This window comes from Ambystoma mexicanum, chromosome 3p (assembly GCF_040938575.1).
Source record: "Ambystoma mexicanum isolate Mex_15411 chromosome 3p, UKY_AmexF1_1, whole genome shotgun sequence".
NCBI lineage: Eukaryota > Metazoa > Chordata > Amphibia > Caudata > Ambystomatidae > Ambystoma > Ambystoma mexicanum.
Genome location: NC_090925.1, coordinates 788,799,245 through 788,821,347, shown reverse-complemented (window position 1 = coordinate 788,821,347; position 22,103 = coordinate 788,799,245).

Below are 22,103 nucleotides of genomic sequence, written 5' to 3'. Positions count from 1 at the left end.
TTCAGGAGCAGGCAGGAAACAACAACGCAATTTCCAGGCAAGGTTTTGTTTCAACAAGATACTTCCTCTCTGGCAGCCGCAGGACCTTTGTTTGCTGCAACATGCTCTTCAACACACGAAAGAGAAAGATAATACATTGGAAAATGCTTTCACTTCCTTATAAATAAACTGTTAACTTTTACATGACACCCAATGCATGCTCATGTACAACCTGTTGCAGGTCAGACAAGTTCAATTAAAATGCTTAACCTATGAAACAACCATTTTATTTAAATATTACAAAATAATATCAGTTTAGCTACCTACGAGTAGGGGGTTAAGCAGGGTTGTGTTGGGTCCCTCTGCTATTCAGCTCATATTTGGTGGTTTTGCCTATCAGGATGCAAACTGTACATAACTGCCCCACTACGATTGGAAGGATGTGGGTCGTTTGCCTTTCATATGCGGATGACCTGGTCAGGTTTGACCACACCTTTTCAGGGATGACTAGAACTTGAAGTAGAAGATCCAAATGTGGCCCTCGTGACCCCCACTCGACGTGCAGACCGAAGGCATAGAAATGAAAGATGTACATCACTCCTGGGCCCTTCATCGCCATCAGTCATGTGTCGCAGATGTGAGAAACGTTATTCACTCAGACAGCCATTCAAACCATACCCAACTGACAATATGGAAAATATACAGTTGTCATTGATCGAACAGGTTGACTGACTATAACCTCGTAAAGCTGATGACGTCACTACTGAAATCACGACGTAGATGCTTTCAGACATGAAGAATATAGGCATACATGCATGAAGCTACAAAGACACTCTAGTTTATTGCTGCTGGAAACAAAACAAATGCTTATGAATTACACAGATAGTGAACTGACACACACACACCTACATATATATCCTTTGCTAAGCAGAAACAGCAATACACCAAGAATACGTACAATCAGCTTGCACATGCTTAATCGCGACTAACATGGACGGCCATACGAATAAAGATGGAACCCATAGATGCATTGAAGTGAATGGGGAAGGCAAAACAGACCTTCAATACATGGAGAGGCTGACAGACTGATTCAGCTAAAGGCAGACAGACAGAGCTTTCAGCGAAGACACAATACACATCATAGCCAAGGACAAGCAGAGACGAAAAGTTTCCAGTTTACCAAGTCGATAAGACACCTGTAAGAAATATAGCTTAAAATCCTCATAATTACAAGCAGGAGAGTTCCATTTAATGGTCCACACACACGTGACCAGGAAGACTAGTATGGTGCCAATTCATTTGTGACAGATGGAGGAAAGCTGTTCACATCGAATCAGAGGTGGAAAGATACAATTACTACACATGTTCGAAGTTGGATGTACGCTCTCGGCTTATGTGATCATAGACGGCAACTTAGTGGGAACACATAGCACCTTTGTGATCATTCCCATTTCACTCAGCCTGGTAGCTGTCCAAGGTCCGAAGGCTGAGAAGACCCACTCTGCCCAATCCTCAGCTACCTTTCACATTAAGCACACTATTTTGCAGTGGCCAATAATTTCCCCGTTAATCTGCAACTTTGTAATTGTAACAATTTGAGGTGGTGCTAGGAGGAGTCACCAGATATGGCGACCCAATAACCAGACTAACCCCTATGTATTACAAATATAGTTTTCCCTGATAAGTGTTTGGGGACGTAACATGTTTTATGACGTTACCAGCCTTTACAACAGTGTAACCCACGTTTGGAATATGGGAACTTCTGGAATGAGATGCTGTTCTAGTGTGATCCCTGTCATTTCAATTGATAATAAAGACTGTAAACGTTGCCCTATGGTTGAGTCTTCCATTCTTGTGGCAGGGGTTTTGTTGGGGCCCAAGTACCCTCTTGCTGGTAATCGGGGTAACAGAGGGATGGTTGCTAAGACCTTTCTGCACTAAGCCTGCCTCATTCCGCTGCATGCCCGAAGGGCTGCACACCGACCTGCGAGGACTGACACCCAAGACCATGCGTGTGAATAATTGAAGAGGTTTTCAGGAGCAGCCTTGGAGAAATTCCTGCCCTCTCAATGTGGGACACCAAGCAGATTAGACGACACAGTGGCAGATTCTGGGAGAGTCTAAGAAACGATTCTTTGGATTGCTATGGTTTTGAGAATTTGATGGAAAAAGGATGTTCATTATGTAAACTGTGAATTGACAAAGGTAATTGAACATGTCGAAATCCCGATTTGAGGTCAAGTTAGTATTGACGATTACAAAGTAATGTGTTACCATGAGGGATACACCCATTCAACATTTATGCAAGTCCCTCCCGTGATATCAAGACAAAATACAGAAGTATAGCGTGGAATGGACTCACGCTACAGAGGGCAAATTTGCAAAACCATGGTCCAAAGATGGAAGCTTTTCCAAATGTGTGCAGCAACATATGACCATGTATGTACATGCACATGCCGCCTATAAGGGAAAGAAATTAAGTAATCAGTTGGCTATACTAGAGCTATGGAAAATGTTTCAGGACGAGGAAGGGGACCCGACCCAAAAGCAATGTATGTTGAGTCAGCGCGATGCAGGAGGCAAAATGCCTTTAGCTCTCACTCCTCCTCCTTAAACTGCAGACCCAGGTCAGACAGCAGAAAGTCTGGGATTTTACCCATTAAAGGAATTGGTAAGCAGCTGCAAGATATACCAATCCTATGAATGCACCACCCAAGTATAGAAGCCAAGACAAAATTAGCAGTGTAAAGCAAGCGAATAAAAAAGCAGAAGTTACCAGTAGTAATTGTAAGGAGCGCAGCGACTTGCAAGCAAAATTGAGAGAAGATGCTGTGGGGAATACAGGATGTAGTGGAGATCATGAGGCAACAGACCCGATAAATGAATGGGTAGGCCGACAGGCACTGCTTAAACTGGTCGGGACGACCATAGGCTAGTTAGGACATACGTCAAAGGAACCTCCAAAGCTCATATAAATGCAGAGGAAGAAGCTAAAGAATGGATAGAGATAATGGGGGAAGTACAGAGAAGAGAAAGGGAAGAGAAGGATTAACAGGACAGGTTGAGAAGAGAATGAGAGCGAGCACAAGAAAGGGAGAGAGAAGAGAGAGAAAGGGAAAGACAGACAGAGCTAGAAGAGACAGCGATGAGTAAGACTGAAGAAGAGAAGGAGAGAGAGTTGCAGATAAAGAAAGAAAAAAGAAGGTTGGAAGTTGAGCAACTCGTTAAAGAGCACCGACGCAGAGAAGAAGAGGAAGATAGGAGACACGAGCTGGAAAGAGACAAAATCAAAGAGAGACATTCTAAGAAAGCAGAGGACACTAAGACGGACTTGGCATGCCTAAATAACAATGAGGGAGAGGGAATACAAAGAAGAATAGGGTAACTCTATAGGAGCAGAACAGACAGTTTGGCTGCCCCAAAGGCAGCTAGGAAAACAACAGGGTCCTTGTTTTGGGAGGAATGTGATTGGAAACAATGGGAGAAACTGATGTTAAGGACGAAAGAGAAGGAGACAGTGACTATAATATTGGGACCGTGGGGTCAGATGAAGATCGATAGGAAAGCGACGATGCCGAGAGGGAGAGGCCTCAATGCCACTCTAAGGGAAGTAAGCACTGGCAGAGGCACAGTGTGGGGAGAAGGGGAAGACAGGGGAAGAGATGCGGAAGAACCCGAGGGATGACTGGAGCGTCCCAGGGACAGATCACATAGTCCAGATGAAATCACTCCATAAGGGCTCAGAGCCCTGCCAGGATGGAAATGGGCAGAGATGACAAGGGCGTGCACAGCCACTAAAGACATGGGGAAACATAACGGTGGAAAGAGACTGACATTTTCCGTCACTAGAGAAGGTTGGCAGACGACCACAGTATATACTGTGGCAACACATGGATAAGGATAATTTGAGGCGTAAGATACCCTTGTTGACTGCAGGGGCTGGGAAATGTATTTATGAAATAGAAAGACTGACAATAGGGATGACACTGGCAGTGGGCGACATGAAGAGTCTACTCTAGCTATTCTTGGGGAGTTAGCGAACGACCATTGGAAAAGAGCAGGATGCCCCACAGTGACAACGCAGAACACGGTGCACAATGGTGCACCGTTCAATAACTGCTAAGCAGCCGTATGGCAAGCTCTGAGGGTACACCACCCAGACACATCTGATGTAAGTATTATTATGGCACGCAAAATGCGTGAGGACGAAAACCCACTCTAATATATTCAGGCGATTCAAGAGTGTTGGCGTCTTGAGATGAAAGAACAGTGGGATAAGACAGTGGGATTATTTTACCATATGTTAGATCAAGGGTTGCCAGAACAGGTACAGAAACAACTGAAGAAATTAATGGGGATGATGAATGAAGATCCAGCTAACTAAAGTGCATTATTGAATGTTAATGCAGGAGAATGCAAGAAAGAAGCGTGAGAAGACAAAACAGATAGAGGCGAAGTTAGTGCAGAAGAAGTTATTGAAATGCACAATAGAGGGGGTGATGTTGACGAGTGGAGAGGAAATAGTGGCCCAGAATATGCACAATTGACCCAGACAGTAGGAGGCGGCTTCGTAGGAAGGGATGATCCAAACTACTGGCCATGAGAGGAGTGCCCAAGGGAAGAGCATTTGGATTTCCAATGAAACAGGGTGGAGATGGATTTAATGGGGGACAGCTGAGACCAATGGGCGGTCCAATACAATGCTGGCTTTGTGGAAGGGTAGGTCACATATCATGAATGTGGAGGAACAGGGGTGGGATACAGTAGAATGGGGGAATGGCACACCAGCCAATATACCAGACAGAGCAAGCCGACTATTTATTCCTAAGATCACATGCACATGCAGGCATATGTGCCACAACCAGTGCAAACACAGAGCATGCCAATGCAGCCATACCAACTGATGCACACATGCACAGCAAGCACACGAACATACGCAGCCACCTGAACCAGCACAGCAAGCACTGATGCAGCCAGACATTTTTGCCACGACACACAACTGTAGTGGGGGTCAATCCTTTTACTGAGACTGGGATAACATCATCCAGAATAGGACATCCCACAGACAAACCTGATGTGTTTAATTCTATCCGTTACACCCGATCTGAATATGGAACCACATACTGGGGTGACAATAGGTGACACAATTTTCTCCTTTCTCGTGGATATGGAGGCGACTCAATCCTGTATTAGGGAGGGAAGATATCCAATGTCAGGCATTACCATAAAGGCACTGGGATTCTCTGGGTCTACATATTTGGGTCCTTTCACTGGTGAACTTCCGATTTCCACAGGAGAACATTACCTGAATATGCCATTGTTATATACCCGGAAGACAACAGTAAACATAATATGTAGGGACATGATGAGCCGGCTTAACATGACCATCTCATTTACTAATCAGGCATAGTTTGTTCAAATCTAGGAATTCACTACATGAACGTGAGGGAACTCATTCAGGCATATTGTGGGCAGACTGGACAGAGTGGGGTGACAGGCAACCTTGCGCTCTTCCAGTATGGAAGTGCTGCTTCGGGGGATACAAGGCAAACTGCTATGTATACCCAACAAGTTCTGTTCAGAGGTTCCCCTAGATATTAATTGTTCTTTTCTTTATAACTTTAATTGTTGTTTTATAACATGCTTAATACCAGAGGAGTTTCTAAGCGCGGAATCGGGATTTGAAACTGTGTTGCACTGCCTTGTCTTGCTTCCAAGTCAAATGAGTTGCCCCTGAGCTATCCCCCCTCATCAAGATGAGATGAGAGGGAAAGGCAGGTGATAGCAATAGAACTGGAGGTGGTTATAGTAAAGGACAAGATAATAGTATTTCATGAGTCTGACGACACAGGGCGAGCATGGAGGGCATTAATCATGGTTGAAGAAGGGCACAGACTGTCTGATTTGACAAAATAGGAACTATGTTGAGATGATTGTTCAGATCACAAGACGGTTTTATTCATGAGCATTACCCATTGGGTGAGGACACATTACAGGGAAGTAGAACATAGAATGGTTTTGCTGAAAAGGGCACTAGCACCATTTCTTGAGGAAGACTTGGAGCGAGTATCCAGTGTTCTATGAACTAGCAGTCCATAGGACATGGGCCTGTTAGAGGGGATAAGATCTGTCAAAATAAAGCTCAAGCAAAGGGCTATCTTACCAAGAGCAAGACAATTTCCCCTATCCAGGGAGGCAGACGAAGGCGTTTATGAGACGATTGCTGCTTTAGTCCCTTCAGAGTCACAGTGTAATACAGCTGTGTACCCGATGAAGGCGGCATCAGGGGGATCATGGTGTTTTATACAAGATTTACGTCTTTGAACCAAATTGTTAAGAATTTCCTTTAGATCCCAATCCAGCGACAATTCTATGTATCATTACACCGGAAGCTACCCATTTCACATTTCATCCTTTGCACTTGCGTGATCTGAATGACACTTGACCTAGTAAGATCGTTGTTGGTCTTCCCTCTGTTCTCCCTCCTTTGCCTCGTCGCGCTTTGAAACACTTGTGTATAGGCGCGTTATAAATGCCACATCATATCATATCATACTATATTTGAAGAATGGTTTCTTTTATATACCACTCCACAAATAGTCACAGGACTTGACTTCCTTCCTATATAGAAACCGGAAGTGGAAACACACACCATGACCACAGGGGTACTGTGAATCACCCTCTGTCTTCAATAGAGTCCTCCAAATGGACCTAGGGGACATACAATTGGAAGGTACCGTCATTCAGTATGTAGACAACATTTTGATTTGCAGCACCTTATCTGGAGGCCTGAGGAAGACAACACACCGGAAACAAGCTTTGAACTGCTTAGACAATCACCACTTTATCCAGGGGATTTGGTGTATCTGCAAACCTTCGACAGGCCTTGGTTCAAACCTAGGTTTGAGGGACCCAATTCAGTAGAGGAGGCCACTGACCGTGCAGTGGAATTGGGTGGCCGGAAAGCCTGGAATTACATTGGGGACGTCAAGTCCTCATCAGTACAAAGACAATTTGATGCATGAAGAACAAGACAAAGGAGAAGCACCACAACAAAGACTGACCGGACTGATGACTAGAGTTAGGAAAGAACAAAATGCAGAGTTACATCAGGCACACCATCTTTTCTTCACACTAGCTATACATTGTGAAAGTAAAAGGACTGCTTAATACATGATACCATACCTGCACACGCCCTTTGAGGAACACTTTATTAGATTTGTAATTGAGACAGAATGGAGGATACCACCCAAATTATTCTTTCATGCCTTTCTTCTTTATGTGGGCCAAACGTATCCACTCCTGACCCATGGAGACCCATCTGTCATCACGTTGTTAAGTAGTGCCAGAATCTGTTTGGTGTAGAAGTGATTGTCTTTTGCAGCTCTTGCTCAATATTATAAGAGGAGAGCTTAACTAACACACTAAAACAATAATAACGCATTTCTGAGGCTTTTCAGGTGATTCTTACAGACTTTCAGGACACACAAAGGACATCCGGTACATAAAAAAAATTGTATTTGTAATTCAAGGTGCTGTAATGATGATGTGTGCCTTCTGTTGTCTCTACCTCTTTACCCTCTTTGCACTACGAAGGATTCTATTTTTGCATGCACATGCTTTGACTCCTACCAACCCAACTCCCATTCATGCTCTTACGGAAGCCATATCTGGGCAGATGACGAATGTTGCAAAAGAAGTAAAAAGACTTAAACGTAGTGCAGATGTAGACTTTGAACAGGTAAACTCATATATAACAGATTCAACCCATATTTCCAACAACATGTGGTACAAACACATGGTTAAGGTGGGGAAAGAAACTATGTAGGAGAGCTGTTACGCATGCTCGCTCATCCTCGATGCCCTGACTACATCCAGAACATTAGTAGCAATTGAAATTCCAAATGCCAGAGCACAATGCCTCATGCACTTGTTGTTCTTGACCACCAGAGGCCGATTTCAGGGGAGATGAGCTACACTGAGATGGATGTCAAGGAAGACCTTGCTGTATGAAGACAGCTCTATCAAGACTCAAGAGATGATAGATGAATACGAGAGTACTGACAAGACAATAGAGTACATCCCTGATAGCCCATACAAAGGAAAAGACAAAATAGTGACACAAAGAGAATTACAATATCCAAAGACAGGACAGAAGGAGATAGGAGGAATGCCAGGATGCTGGCAAAGACCTCAGTTACTAGTATATGGACAAGTATATACAAACGAAGGATGGAAAGAGGGAATGGTTGGGAGCAAAGCATACATGCTGCTTGCAGTTCCAGTAGAAGTGGTACAAAAGGAAAACAATGCTTGCCTCAAAGAATGGGAAGCAAGTGCAAAACTCCTCACATGGGTGGAGATTTAAACTGGTCCTATGCCAATTCTACTGATCGAGAGTGCTTCCTTGTGTTTCCAGAATGATGTTCCAGGGAAGGTTGGGGAGAATAAAGGATGCAAGTTAGTATCGAAGATACCAGGCATGAAGGTCAGAACTGCAGTACTAATGGACCACTACTGGGCCTACAGGTCAAAGGCATATGTGCAGTTTCTGCCTAATTGGTGATAATCACTAATACGGTTAAACACACCAGCACTAGTAATACCCTGGAAATACATACAAGTAGACAGGTTCTCTAAGATGGACACTCATCAAATTGGATTTTAGGATGTACTGGTTAAACTCAGGAAACAAATCATTGCACACAGCACTCTTTAGTGAAGGCTTCAGGTGCCTAAGGAAAGGGAAGACAATGCACCTTATCTTTGTAGCTTATCAATTGGTTTAAATCTGATTAATGTTGTGGGAAATCATTGTAATGTGATTATTTGATATGAAAAGTTTAATCATTATGCTGATGATTTTGTGCTCTTAATTTATTTTCATTCATTAACTGTATATAGTTTGGTGTGAAATTGTGATGTTTTTACTTTGTTTATTATATGTATGTGGAAAGTTCTTTTGAACTAAACACATTAAAATTAAAATAAAAAATCACTTTAATTTACTAACTTAATTTATCTGTTTACTTTAATCACTCTTAAAGCAGCATTGTTTACTTCACCACTAAAACTGCAAAACATGAATTGCTACTACCACTCTGTCATAATAGTCTTTTAGATCTCGGGAGGAGTCATTGGCCCTCATTACAACACTGGTGCTAAACCATGGCGCTATTAGCACCATGGTTGGTGCCAGTGTTGTAACGAGTCCGCCATGGTGAAATGGGGAAATACCGCCCCATTCCAAGGTTGGCGGGGTGGTATTTCCCCATTTCACCATGGGCCTTCCCCATTCCCATTTTTGCCACATAGGGCTCAATGGGAATGGGAAAGGTGGCAATTACAGTACCGCAAATTGCGGTACCATAATTGCCTGCAAGGTCCCTTTGCGGTCCCTACTTTAACAGCTGGTCCAGACCAGCCGCTCAGGTCGGGTCCCGTAAAGGGACCTCGTAGTAAGGTGCTAAGTGGTTAACGGTGCCACAGCCTTTTACGGCGTTGTTAACCACTTAGCGCCAGGGTCGTAATCGCTTGGGATAATGATCGTTCCCCAAATTATGGCACTGGGCTTCGCTTTGGGCTATTATTTGGTAGCGGGTCATTATCCGGTGATAACGACCTATCCCTCAGTCTGTAAGGCTGTAATATTAGTACATAGGTTTTCCAGCTCCCCTTCAGCTATTCAAGAAGCTTTTCAGAAATGCACGCTTTCAGGATCAATATTCAACACTGAGGATCTCTTTGGCTTCTTGTACTTCTTCTGAACAGCGCATAATTCGTCCACCTAACCTAAAAATTCCAGATCTAGTAACAGTGACGAGTCGGTTTGTTTCCTCAACTCCACCCACCTGGTGCCTTCCTGGTTGCTGCTCTTTTTAATCACTTAGGGCCTCATTACGACCCAGGCCGTAAGGGGTTTACGGCAGCGTAAACAGCGCCGACCCTTACCACCTGATTCCGAGGTCCCTTAGCGCCATGGAGGATTTAACACCTGCTTTTAGCAGGTGTTAAAATCCATGGCGCTAAGGGACCTTGTTGCTAATTACGCCACCGTAATTTACGGTGGCGTAATTAACGCCTTCCCCACTCCCATTATGCCCTATGGGGCAAAAATGGGAATGGGGAAGGGTAAATGGGGATTGGGGACTTACCGCCCCGCCAACCTCGGAATGGGGCGGTAAGTCCGCCAACCACCATGGCGTAAACGTAGTTTACGCCATGGTGGTAAAGGTACGACCCAGGCGGTAACTTACCGCCTGGGTCGTAATGAGGCCCTTAGCAAGCCCCGCTCACCTGGTGCCTTCCTGCTTGCCGGTCTTTTCCCTACTTAAGGAGCCCTCCAACCTCTTTTCCTTTGCAACTGGGGAGCAGGTGTAAGTGGATCTAGGTCATCTGGCCTAAGCCCCGCCCACTTGGTGCCTTCCTGGTTGCTGCTCTTTTTCACCACTTAGCAAGCCCCGCCAACCTGGTGCCTTCCTGCTTGCCGCTCTTTTCCCTACTTAAGGAGCCCTCGAGCCTCTTTTCTTTTGCAGCTGGGGAGGTGGTGTAAGTGGATCTAGGTCACCTGGCCTAAGCCCCGCCCACCTGGTGCCTTCCTGGTTGCTTCTCTTTTTCACCACTTAGCAAGCCCCGCCCACCTGGTGCCTTCCTGCTTGCTGCTCTTTTCCCTACTTAAGGAGCCCTCCAGCCTCTTTTCCTTTGCAGCTGGGGAGCAGGTGTAAGTGGATCTAGGTCACCTGGCCTAAGCACCATCCACCTTCCTAGCTATGCCTCTTCCTTCCTGCTCTTAACTCTTAGATCAAGGGCGTCTCTCGACCAGGTGTCCAAAGTGAGGGCAGTCAAAGAAAAGGGCAATTACTGTTTGGTCCTGTTCGGACCAGGGGGATCCAGTGTCTGATCCCCTGCTAATACAGCAGGTAAGCATGCACCAACACATGTGTACACCCTCAGTGCCCACAGGCCATCCCCACCCTCTCTGGTCCCCCCATGTTCTTCCCTTGTGCCCCTCCTTCCCGCACACAAGAGTCTGTCCTGATACATTCTGGTTTCACCATCAACGTCTTGTGGCCAATGCTGGATTTTACTTTTATGGACTTCATTGATTCACGGTGCGTCACCCTTTCTCAACTCTCATGCTGCACTTCATTTGCATCTTGTACTCATGGTGGCCCTGAATCATGCTGTTCCCATCTTCATCTTGTATCCTGGCTTGCAACATTATGTGTTACTACTGACTTCTGCAATTGTATTCGCTCTCCCCTCTTGCTTCTCCACTCGTTTTGACTGCTTACTCTCTGTTCTCTCCTCCCCTCCCCTCTCCCTTTTCCTATCTCCTTCCCTCCTCCCCTTAATTTCTTCTATGCACTTACGCTATCAGAATTGTCCCTGGACCTAGTATGATAGCAACCTTGTCTGTTGCTCCCCCATCCTCTTACTCCCCCTCCTCCCTCCAGCACTATCTGAAACGTTGTCAGGCCTAGTACGATAGTCGCTTGTTTTGTTCCCTCCCCTCCTCTCCCTTTCGGCACCTCTCTCCCTCACCTTTTGTTTTTCTCCAGCTCTACCAGAAATGTTGTCAGGCCTAGTACGGTAGTCGCCTGTCTGCTTCCATTTCCTTCCCACTCTCCCCCTCCCTTCCTTATCAATGTCTTAGCTCTTGCACTATCTGAAATGTCGTCAGGCCGAGTACGATAGTTAATTTCACATCCTTACTGTTCATGGCCTGTAAGAATGTTGTTGTATTTTCCCTTGTTCCCTCCCTTGTCTTGAAGCACTTTGAAACACATTGGGCCTCATTACGAGTATGGAGGTAGCCATGGTGCTATTAGCGCCATGGCTGCCTCCATACCGGGCTCCAATACCGGGTTCCTTCAATGGGGAATAACCGGATCATTCCAACATTGGAGGACCCAGTAATTCCTCCACGAGGGAACCATTCCCCATTCCCATTTGAGCCCCCATAGGGCTCACTGGGAATGGGGAGGGAGCTAATAACGGGCACGTTAATAACAGCCTGTTATTAGCTCCCTGTTCCCCTCGTGGGACCCGGAAAGGATGTCTGGTTTTACCAGACGCCTGTTCCGGGTCCCGCAAAGGGAACCTCATAATAGGCGCTCCCGTAATGAAGGGTGCTGGTCCCGTACCGGCACCCTTCATTTCGGGACCACCACGGTCGTAATGAGGCCCATTGTGTATAGGTACTATATAAATAAACTATCATATCATATCAACCAGAGCTCCTCCAATACGGGCAGGAAACAGAATGACACTTAACTGTGTAACACGTGCATAAAGACAGAAATAATTCCCTTTACTGGCCTTTATTGTAGACTAATCGGACATTTGAATCCATACAATACGCCAACAAATTATCTAATTGAGCAGTCTGCACAGTCCTGCTGTCTCATGTCAAGGAGGAACGACAACAGGCAGAATGAGTTCCTTGAGGAACAAGGACTGAGCTCCATGGACCTGCAGAAGTATCATGGGCCACTGCAGTCACTTACAAAAGTTCATGAGGTCCCTCTATGATGCCACGGTAACTCTAGAGCACCATTCCCTCCACAGAGCATCCCAGGCTCAGGCGCCCTCTAGTCACGTGAAGTCCCCCAGTCACTCTCAAGAGCATTGCAGTCATCATCATGGGAAACCTGCTCACTCAAAAGAGGAACCCCAGTTTCACTGAGAGTACCCCAATCACTCACAAGCAAAGCCATTGGGCCTCATTACGAGTTTGGCGGTAGCCATGGAGCTACTAGCTCCATGGATGCCGCCAAACCAAGCTCCTTTACTGGGTTCCCAGAATGGGGAATTACCGGGCCATTCTGAGTATGGAGGGCCCGGTAATTCCTCCCTCTGGGAACCCGGGCCCGGACCTTCCCCATTCCCATCTGAGCCCCCATAGGGCTTACTGGGAATGGGAGAGGGAGCTAACAACGGGACGATTACGACCGGCCCGTTGTTAGCTCCCTCTTCCACTCGCGGGATCCGGTAACGACGCCTGGTTTTGCCAAGCATCCTTACCGGGTACGCGAGGGGACCTCTGTCAAGACTTGATGGTCGTGTAGGCGATGATACCTCCGTCCCCAAGTACCACTCGAGCAAACAATGAGTTACTGCCTGAGCGATCCTTGAGGCCACAGGTGGTGAACGTCGTCAGCCGGAACCAGGAATGCCGGAAGATGCCCCCGACCACTGTAAGGCAAACAAGTGGGTTAGATAATAAACACAAACCCAGACCTGAATACTTAATGAATCTACAAGGGGGCTTACCCTGAGTAGTTGGTCGGAACCCAATGTTGGTGTGGGGAATGTTGTCTGAGGCAGCCGTCAGAGGTTGACGACAGGGTGGCAGGAAACTTGAAACTGATGCAGGAAACTTGAAACTGTGAGCCAATTAGGTAGAGGAGTCCTGAATGGTACGTGATCCAAACAACAGAGTCAAAGGCTGTAACAAAGGGGAAATTCAACAGCAGTCTGATGGGAAAACCGAGGTTGTGTCCAGGAGAAAGCAAGTTCCAGCAAAGGTACAAAAGGGGAATGCAAACCAATCCGAGAGAGGAGCCGAGGTCGTATTTCAGGAGGTAGCAAGTTCCAGGCAAAAGTACAATGAGGGGAAGAACCAGATCAGTATCCAAAATCAATCCGAGGTCGAGGTAGCAAGGTTAGTCCATAGTCCGTAGAACGCCAAACAGGAATCAACTGTGAAGCGCTGAATGGCAGTCAGCGCGTCGCTTTTGAACGCTGAACTGCGATCACGTGACCGTGATTCCCATCACCCGTCACGTGATCGAACGTGCTGAGAAGGGCTCCCCAGGCGTCGGCAACTGAGACGTTGCAGGATGCCTGTGGCGCGTCTCCACGGCAACTGCCAACGTCGGAACGGGAAACGAGGCAGAAGCCGGCGTTGACGTTACTGGCCAACCCCTTGCCGGCAGGCCTGCAGGTGAGAGCGTGTCCTGACACGTGTGAGGACCTGGTGTGCCTTATGTGCCTGCTGTGTTTTTGTGGTGGTGGGGGTTGGGTTTCGGGGTCTGTCAGAGGGGAGCGTGGATGGGGGTGCGACAACCTCGTAATTTCGCAGGACGGGTTTAACGGGTCCGTCTCCATTAGCGGAGCACGTTAACCCGTTCCGCGAATCTCGTAATGAGGCCCATTCACTCTTATGAGCATGCCTAGACAGGCTCAGGTGCCCCACAGCCACACAGGTGGACACTCAGCCTCTCGCAGTAGAAACGGGAATCTCCATGTTGACAGTTTAATACCTATATCCAAGAGTCACAGGACATACACATGCAAAGATTTACACACCAGCAATTCTAACCTTAAAATTGATTTTACATTTACAAAATCAGTAACAACCACATTAAAAAAGTAAATCAAAGAGGTGGCCACCAGGGGGCGCAGGAAACAAACGTAATCCTTCTAGTCGGCTGAGCCTGCAGGACTAAAAGGGGATCTGAGTCCCCCCTCACCACCTCTGAAAGGGAAACTGGAGGTGCCCACCAGGATGGGAAGGTACCGGGCGTCCCCGTTCCAACTCGGGCCAAATCCGAACCAAATTGCTGAGATAGCTGTGCTGACAGCAGAGGCAGGAGGGATGAGGTTCCCCAGCCTACAGCGGTGAACTACAAGAGCTTACGCGAGCACTGGGCCGTGGTGGTGCAGGAAGGAGATGGCCGGGGGCCTGCCGGAGTCAGGAGGCACCGTGCCCCCCACACACCCACCACACTCCCCCGTGATGGCCACCCAGTGGCCCCCAAGACTGCCAAGGAGGAGGGTATCACAGAGGAATGAGAGCAGCTCCAGGAGAGAGAGGGACGGGGGCCTGTTGGAGTCGGGAGACACCGCACCCCCAACCACCCACCACACTCCCCCGGGGTCAGTGGCCCCCGAGACTGCAGAGGAGGAGGGTGCCACATAGCTGTTACTGCAGTGACTGGAGAGGCCCAGCCCCAGAGGGGAGCAGAGAGCCAGAGGAGAAATTCAGGCCTGGAGGCCCGGAGTATAGAGGTACAGCATCCAGCTGGGCTGCCACACACAGCAAGGTTAGACTCAGCCCAGGGAGTGAATGGCTGTGGAGACCCCGCATGTAGAAGAGCCCATAGTGTAGACACCGGGGGTGACCCAGACTGGGGCACTTCAGCCCACAGCGAGATCCCCATCACGGGAGGAGTGAGGAGTGTCATGGAAGAAGGGGCCCACCACGAGTGACGGACAGTCAGCCTCTCTGAGGAGAACAGCAGCCACCCCACCTGTGGGGTCCAGAGAAGAGGAGCAGGGGGCACAAGAGGCTTGCGGGAAGTGAAAGCAAAGGGGTGGATAAATGCGACCACCCCAGAACTTTGGGCTCCAACCCTGCAGTCCACCCAGCCAGCACAGGAGGAGGGAAGAATGGTGATAAACTGAAGGGGCAGGAGGCCATTGGAGAAGTGTAGGAGTGGACTGTACCCGGGAAGTGCCCCCGGGCCTGAACCTGAGAGTGAGACAGCCGGGCGGGAGTGAGGTGGGAGTGGAAGCAATGAGGCCAGGCCAACCTCCCCCCGGCGTGGAGACTGGAGTGGTGACTGGAGCGACAGTCTGGAACCTGACACTAGAATCATTGGAATACCCCAGCAGAGGTGACCGGGAGCTACCGCCTAAGAAACCTGACCCACCCCTTGGCCCATGAGCTGGAGAGTGTCACTACAGAGGTTCCAATTCACAGGAGAAGAGCAGGTGGAAGCAGGCCCTGCTCCCCCGGTGGATGACATGGAAGGGGACCCGGTGGCCATGAAATCTGATGTTGCAGCCCTAATGGAGGAGATCCGGGCCATCAGATCAGCCCTGGACCAGAGGTTAGATAAAATGGACCAGAGACTCCAATCAGGGGAGGATAAGATTCAAGGGCTGGAAGCCAAGAGACCTCCGTAGACACCTTGGAGCTCCAAACAAGAGTAAGGCTGGCAGAGCTGGAGAGGAGGGAGGCACAAACCACCATCAAATGGGACCATGTGGAGAATAGGGAATGCTGCAACAAACTGTGCATCTTTGGCTTCCCGGTATAGGAGGGGGAGATGGAGGGCGACATCAGAAGGGCCATCAGGAGGGTGGTATGTACACTCTTCAGTGATGATACCATGGACGAACCTACCATTGACCGGGTGCATAGAGCGGGTGGAGGCTCAAGAGGGCTGCGCTCGGTTCTGGCACGCTTCCACTACTATGAACAAAGAAGAAGGATCTTGGAGAGAGTCCGGAGGAAGGTGCCAATCAACTACGGGGAAGCCCGGGTGACCTCTTGGCTCTCACACTTATGAGGAGAAGGATGTGCAGCCCTCTCACCAAGTGGCTGATGGAAAAATGTGTACACTACCAGTGGAGATTCCCATTTTCTCTGAACTTCGAATACAACGGCCAGGAATACCGGCTGGCGATGGAGGATAACATACCTAGAGCTTCAGATGAACTCATGAGTGACTCATGGCTCCAGGCATCAGCCTCGGGAGAGACTGCTGGAGCAAGAGCCCTGTCTACTGGCACCAGAAATACACATAAGATGGCGTGCCGGCAAGTACAAAAAGCTGAATACCCCACTGAGGGGCCCCTCGCGCCCATGACATCAACACAGGAGAGGGATGGGGCTAGAAAATGTTGCTGTTGAAAGCGAGGGCTGACGATGGGATGTTTTTGAGGGGGATTGCAAGGGTAGGCCTAGAGAAAAGATTAAGATGTGTTAAAAGCGTGCCCCGTCAACTCGGGGCTGAATATTGTGTTGTAGGACTGCTGGGGGGATGTGGAGGGCTCAGTAACAATAAGGTGTGATTTGAGAGACTCCTGTTGACTCAGGACCTTCTGGTGATCCTATCCTGACTCATAGCGGTATGTGTGTTGGGGTTGGATGCTCAGGGGTGGGAGGGCTGAGTAGGGAATGGGCAGTTTGGGGTTCACCGAGAGGGAGTTTACATGGTTTGAAGTTTTTTCAGTGGTTCAGAGGACAGTTCTATCTCAAAGTAGTATGATTTCTCAAGGGGAGGGATGACACAAATGGAAGGAATGGAACTGGAGATATGTCTGCAGACTATGAGCTGGTGATTGGCTCCCTCAATGTCAGAGGGCTAAACTCGCCTAGCAAGCGATCATTGACCCCACAGGAATTTAGAAAGGCCAAATTGAACATATTCATGGTTCAGGAGTCACACTGGTAGAGGGGCAAGGAACCAAGATTTGGGGTGAAACAGTTGGAGGAGGTTCTCATGGCTTCTGGTATGAAGAAAACAGGTGGAGTGGCGATTATTGTGTCAGCACACCAGGGACTGGTGGTGGACGGAACACAAAGGGACCTTGGCGGGCACTATCTGTTCATCAAGGGAAGGCTGAAAGGTGAACGGATTACCCTTTGCTCGATATACGCCCCCAACACGGGTGGTGGTGGGAGATTTTAACATGGGCCTGGACCCAACCAGGGACCGCAAGAGATTGGGAGTGGGTGCGGGGGATACCATGGGCAGGGACGCCTCTAGGAGATTTGGGAGCATTAACCGGGTCCTGGGCCTAGTTGACTCACTGCGAGAGGGGGAGGAGGGAGATCGACCTTTCACATTTTTCTCAGCGGTTCACAACTCCTACTCACGTATCGATCTAATACTAGAGGATGTCACGATGAAGGCTCATGTAAAGGATTCAATGGTATCCCCAATCCTGAAGTTGGACCATGACATGGTAGTGTGCACGGTGGGACACCCCCACAGACCAAAGACCTTGGGTCAGTGGTGGTATAGTGATTTTCTGCTAAAGGATAGAGACGTCTCCCAGTCCAGATTAACTGAGATCACAGACTACTTTGATTTTAACGATAATAGGGAGGTTGGGGTGCAAACTCTTTGGGAGGGTTGTAAGGCCATGATTCAGGGGGTGCTCATTAGAATAGGCTACCAAAAAAAGAAAGAGAGGGAGAAAGAGGAGGGGACCTGAGTCATAAGATCTGAGACCTACAGCGGGGTGGGCCTGGCAGGATGAGTCTCACGCTGTCTAGTACGACGGAGCTGAGGCTCCATAGGGCCAAACTCAAGGCTATCCTAGTTCAGGACACGGAAAATAAATGACTGTTCTAAAGCAAAAATACCATGAGAGCGGGAAGAGGGTGGATAAAATACATACATGGAGACTAAGGAAGGAGAGAAAAAAGAAGCAGATTGGGGCTATAAGGGGCGAGGATGGATTGGCAGTGCACGACCCTGAGGGAGTGGGGAACCAATTTTCCACGTTCTATGAAGGGCTCTATACACCAGAATTTGAAAGTGACGAGGGGCAAATAGCTAAATTTTTGGACACCCTTGCTTTGCCAGGGATAAAGCAGGGGGAAGCGGCCCGCCTGGGTGAGCCCATCTTGGAGGAACAGGTCTTTCAGTCTATTAAGGGGCTGAAGTGGGGCACAGCCCCATGGAGCAATGGCTTCTCAGTACATTTTTATAAGCAGTTTATATCCACGCTGGCCCCATATATGGTATTTAACGCAGTGTTGACAGGGGACCCCCTTGCCACGCTGAATGCTGGAAGCAGTAATTGTAATGATACACAAAGATGTAAGAGACCCGAAAAGTGTGCCTCGTACCACCCGATATCCCTACTAAATAGCAACATGAAGATCCTGGCTAAAATCCATACTGCTAAGCTGGAGAATGTTATGCCATCCCTGATTCATGGGGAGCAAGCGGGTTTTATAAAGGGTAGACATGGCGCCGATAACTTCCGGAAGACAATTAATCTGCTGCAACAGGCCCAGACCCAGAGGACCGATGCGTGCCTTGCCTCGATGGACTCAAAGAAAGCCTTTCCACAAGGTGTAATGACCCTTTATGAAATTGGTACTGAAGAAAATGGGCCTTGGGCAGGGATTTTTTAAATGGGTGGAGGATGGAGGCGATGTACACACAGCCGACAGCGCAAGTCAGGGTGAATGGAATCATGTCTGAGGCATTCTGCCTGATGTGTCGGATGAGACAGGGATACCCCTATCGCTGCTGCTATATGCCCTCTCGATGGAGCCACAGGAGATCATGATCAGAGCCAATCAGGGGATCACAGGTATTAGGTGCGGGGAGGTAGAGTTCAAACTATCTCTCTTTGCAGATAATATCTTGGCTTATCTCAAAGAGGTTAGCTCCTTGCTCCCGAAGTTCGTGCAACAAATACAGAGCTATGGGCACCTCTCGGGCCTGAAAATCACTGTAGATAAATCCACCATTATGGCCGTGGGTCCAGGATGCCTGGTCACAGGAAACCATACTGATACTCGAGGAAGAGGGTCGAACAAGCCCAAAACAAGTACTTGGTGGTAATACTGACAAGGGATCCCTCAGGCCTTGCGAAAGCAAACTTTGACCCAATATAACTTAAGATTAAAGAGGACCTCCAGAAATGGAGGCCCCTGACCCTATTGTGGTATGGGCAGATGGTGACGATGAAAATGAATATCCTCCCCAGGTTACTGTATCCTTCAGTTGAGACTCCCAGAAGCCTTCTTTGGGGAACTGAAGGGGGTAATATCCTGATTCATCTGGCAGGATAAGAGACTGCGAGTGAAGTGTCTTACCCTGACACTCCCATGGGATGAAGAGGGCTTTGGCTTCCCAGACTTGTACCTATGTTATAAAGCAGACCAACTGGGAGTCCTGCTGAAACACTTGAGGGAGAGCCTTAGGACCTACTGGTCTTACTTGGAGGACTACGAAATGCACCAGTTAAAGGTGAGGGACTACCTATGGGCCCCTTCTAGAGACATCCCGAGAGAAGAGAGCACTCCACACTGGGCATCCTGTGGGCCATGTGGAAGAACAATGGTGCGAACAGACTTCTTTCGCCCTGGCCGTCACCTATGGTTTCGGGCTAGGGCCCCCCGTTCCTTCTGACGAAGCAGGGGATGAGGTGTGCCCAACAGTGGTCGGATGGGGGGCTGGAGACGGTGGAACAGTTATTAGCAGAGGGTCACTTTAGGGGTTCTGAGGAAATCCAAGAGGCAGTGGGCAGGGACAGGATTTCAATCTTTGAATAACAGAGGCTGAAGGAGATACTGACCCGAACTGGGACACCCGCCTTTCCAGAGACCTAACCCAGTTTGAGAAATGGATGGATGGCCGCACCACCCGGACGGGCGCTCGTCTGAACTCCAGAGGTGGGGAGATACACTTTTAAGAGATATTGGGTGAAACTAGCCATGGGTGAAATTATGGATGAGGACTGGGCTAGAATCTTCTGGGTGACATTTCACGGGAATCTATTCACCTCTGCCATTGAACATAACTTTAAGATGCCGCAAGGGTGACATAGGGATCCACAGAAAATGTCAAGAAAGCTTGCGGGTGCATCAGCCATGTGCCTCACGGGTTGTGACTTGGTGGGGTCCCTCATTCACATGTGGTGGGAATGCCCCAGAATTCTCATTTTCTGGCAGAACCTCCTTAGCTGGATTAAGGACCTTGTAGGGGCCCAGCAGAGCCTCGACCCGCTCCAGATACTACTAGGAATCACGACCAGGGACAGGGGGCGGAGTACCAATTGCCTAGGATGTGTGAGGCGATGTTATGGGCCGAGTGACTGGCAGTGGCCCAACATTGGAAGGTGGGGAGATTCCCCACGAGGCGGGAATGGGAATGTAAACTGTGTAACATGATTGAAATGGAGAGGTTGACAGCAATTGTGAATGACTACAGGGAGTCCTTCAGGTAGGAATGGGGGCTGTTGCTGTCCAGGATGGAGGGTAATAGAGTCTGATGGAGAAGCTGGGAAAGTGCCAATGAGATCCGCTGGGTTGACCCGATAGAGGGGAGGCAATCAAATACAATCTAGACCACTCAATGCAACAAGTATCACTGCATATCCATCCCTGAGAGGTACTATTGTTGTTTGAATGTTTGTTCCATGAACGCACTAATTGAGAAAGTGGGCGACGGAGGGGTACGGGTGCAGGGACTAATTTTGTCAAATATGGGTGTAAGAAACACTGTGTTGTTATTGATTGTTAAAATGCAAATAAATTCCAAAGTAAAAAAAAAAGCCAATCGTCCCTAGAAATAAACACGGATCCATCTACCAATGTTTTTTATCATGTTAGGGAAGGGTGAGTGGAAGGGGTGCATCCTCGCACTTCGACTGTTCAACTTTCACACACATTCTCTCATACCCAACCTAGAGGAGTAGGCCTGCAAAGGCCGATGTCCCACACTTTGGGGTTTAAGGCTGCCCATATTAAGCTATGCTGAACAGTGACGTAGCACTAAATGTGGGGGATCACATGCAAGCCTTGCTGAGGATCCCCCCATGCTCAAAAACAAATCACAGGTCACGCCACCCTCTGGGCTGGCCTAGACTACCACCCAACTGCCAAAATCAGTTCCTCTGCCCAGAATTACGTCCACGTCCATCTTCCTCGTCCCAGTACTTACCTATGAGGCACATTACCTCATAGGTAAGTACTCAGATGAGGAAGAGTGGGATTAGGAGTAGTGAAGATTACAATTGCAGGTAACTAAGACAGGCATATACATGTCCCTCTACTGAGTAAAGAATGTGTTATAAAGCTTCCAATGTTTGTCCTCATTCTTAACAAAACTCATGTGTCCGTTTGTTTGTAATGTTTAACTACTTAACCACTGCCTGCCACTAACTTTGCTTTCTTTTACCTATTTACTGTAAAAAAACGCTGTGATACCCTTGGGTCTGGACATTTCAAAAATGTAAAAAAATAAAAATAAAAATACTTAATAATCTTTATATAGGAACACATGTGCTTTAAAATGAACCATTTGGACCCTTTTTCCCCAAAATGTTTTTGGGGAGAACCTCAGTGGATCCAACTTAGAGGGGTTGGTCTTGCTATCTACATTTGTTCACCCTGTGTAATATACCCAGTACGGGAGCGGCCCTCTGCCAAGCTATGGACGGACTCATCGTGACAATACAAGTTTGCCCAGTGGTCAAATTGTATGGAAAGAAGTAGTGGAAGTATGTTCCCTACTGGCCTGCACCGCTTCCCACAAACCCCATCCCCACGCCCCCTCCCACGCACAATACAAACCCCAAAACACATGTGCCTGCTGTTTAGGGGCAATGTTCAGTTCAGGAACAGTAACATTTTATTAAAA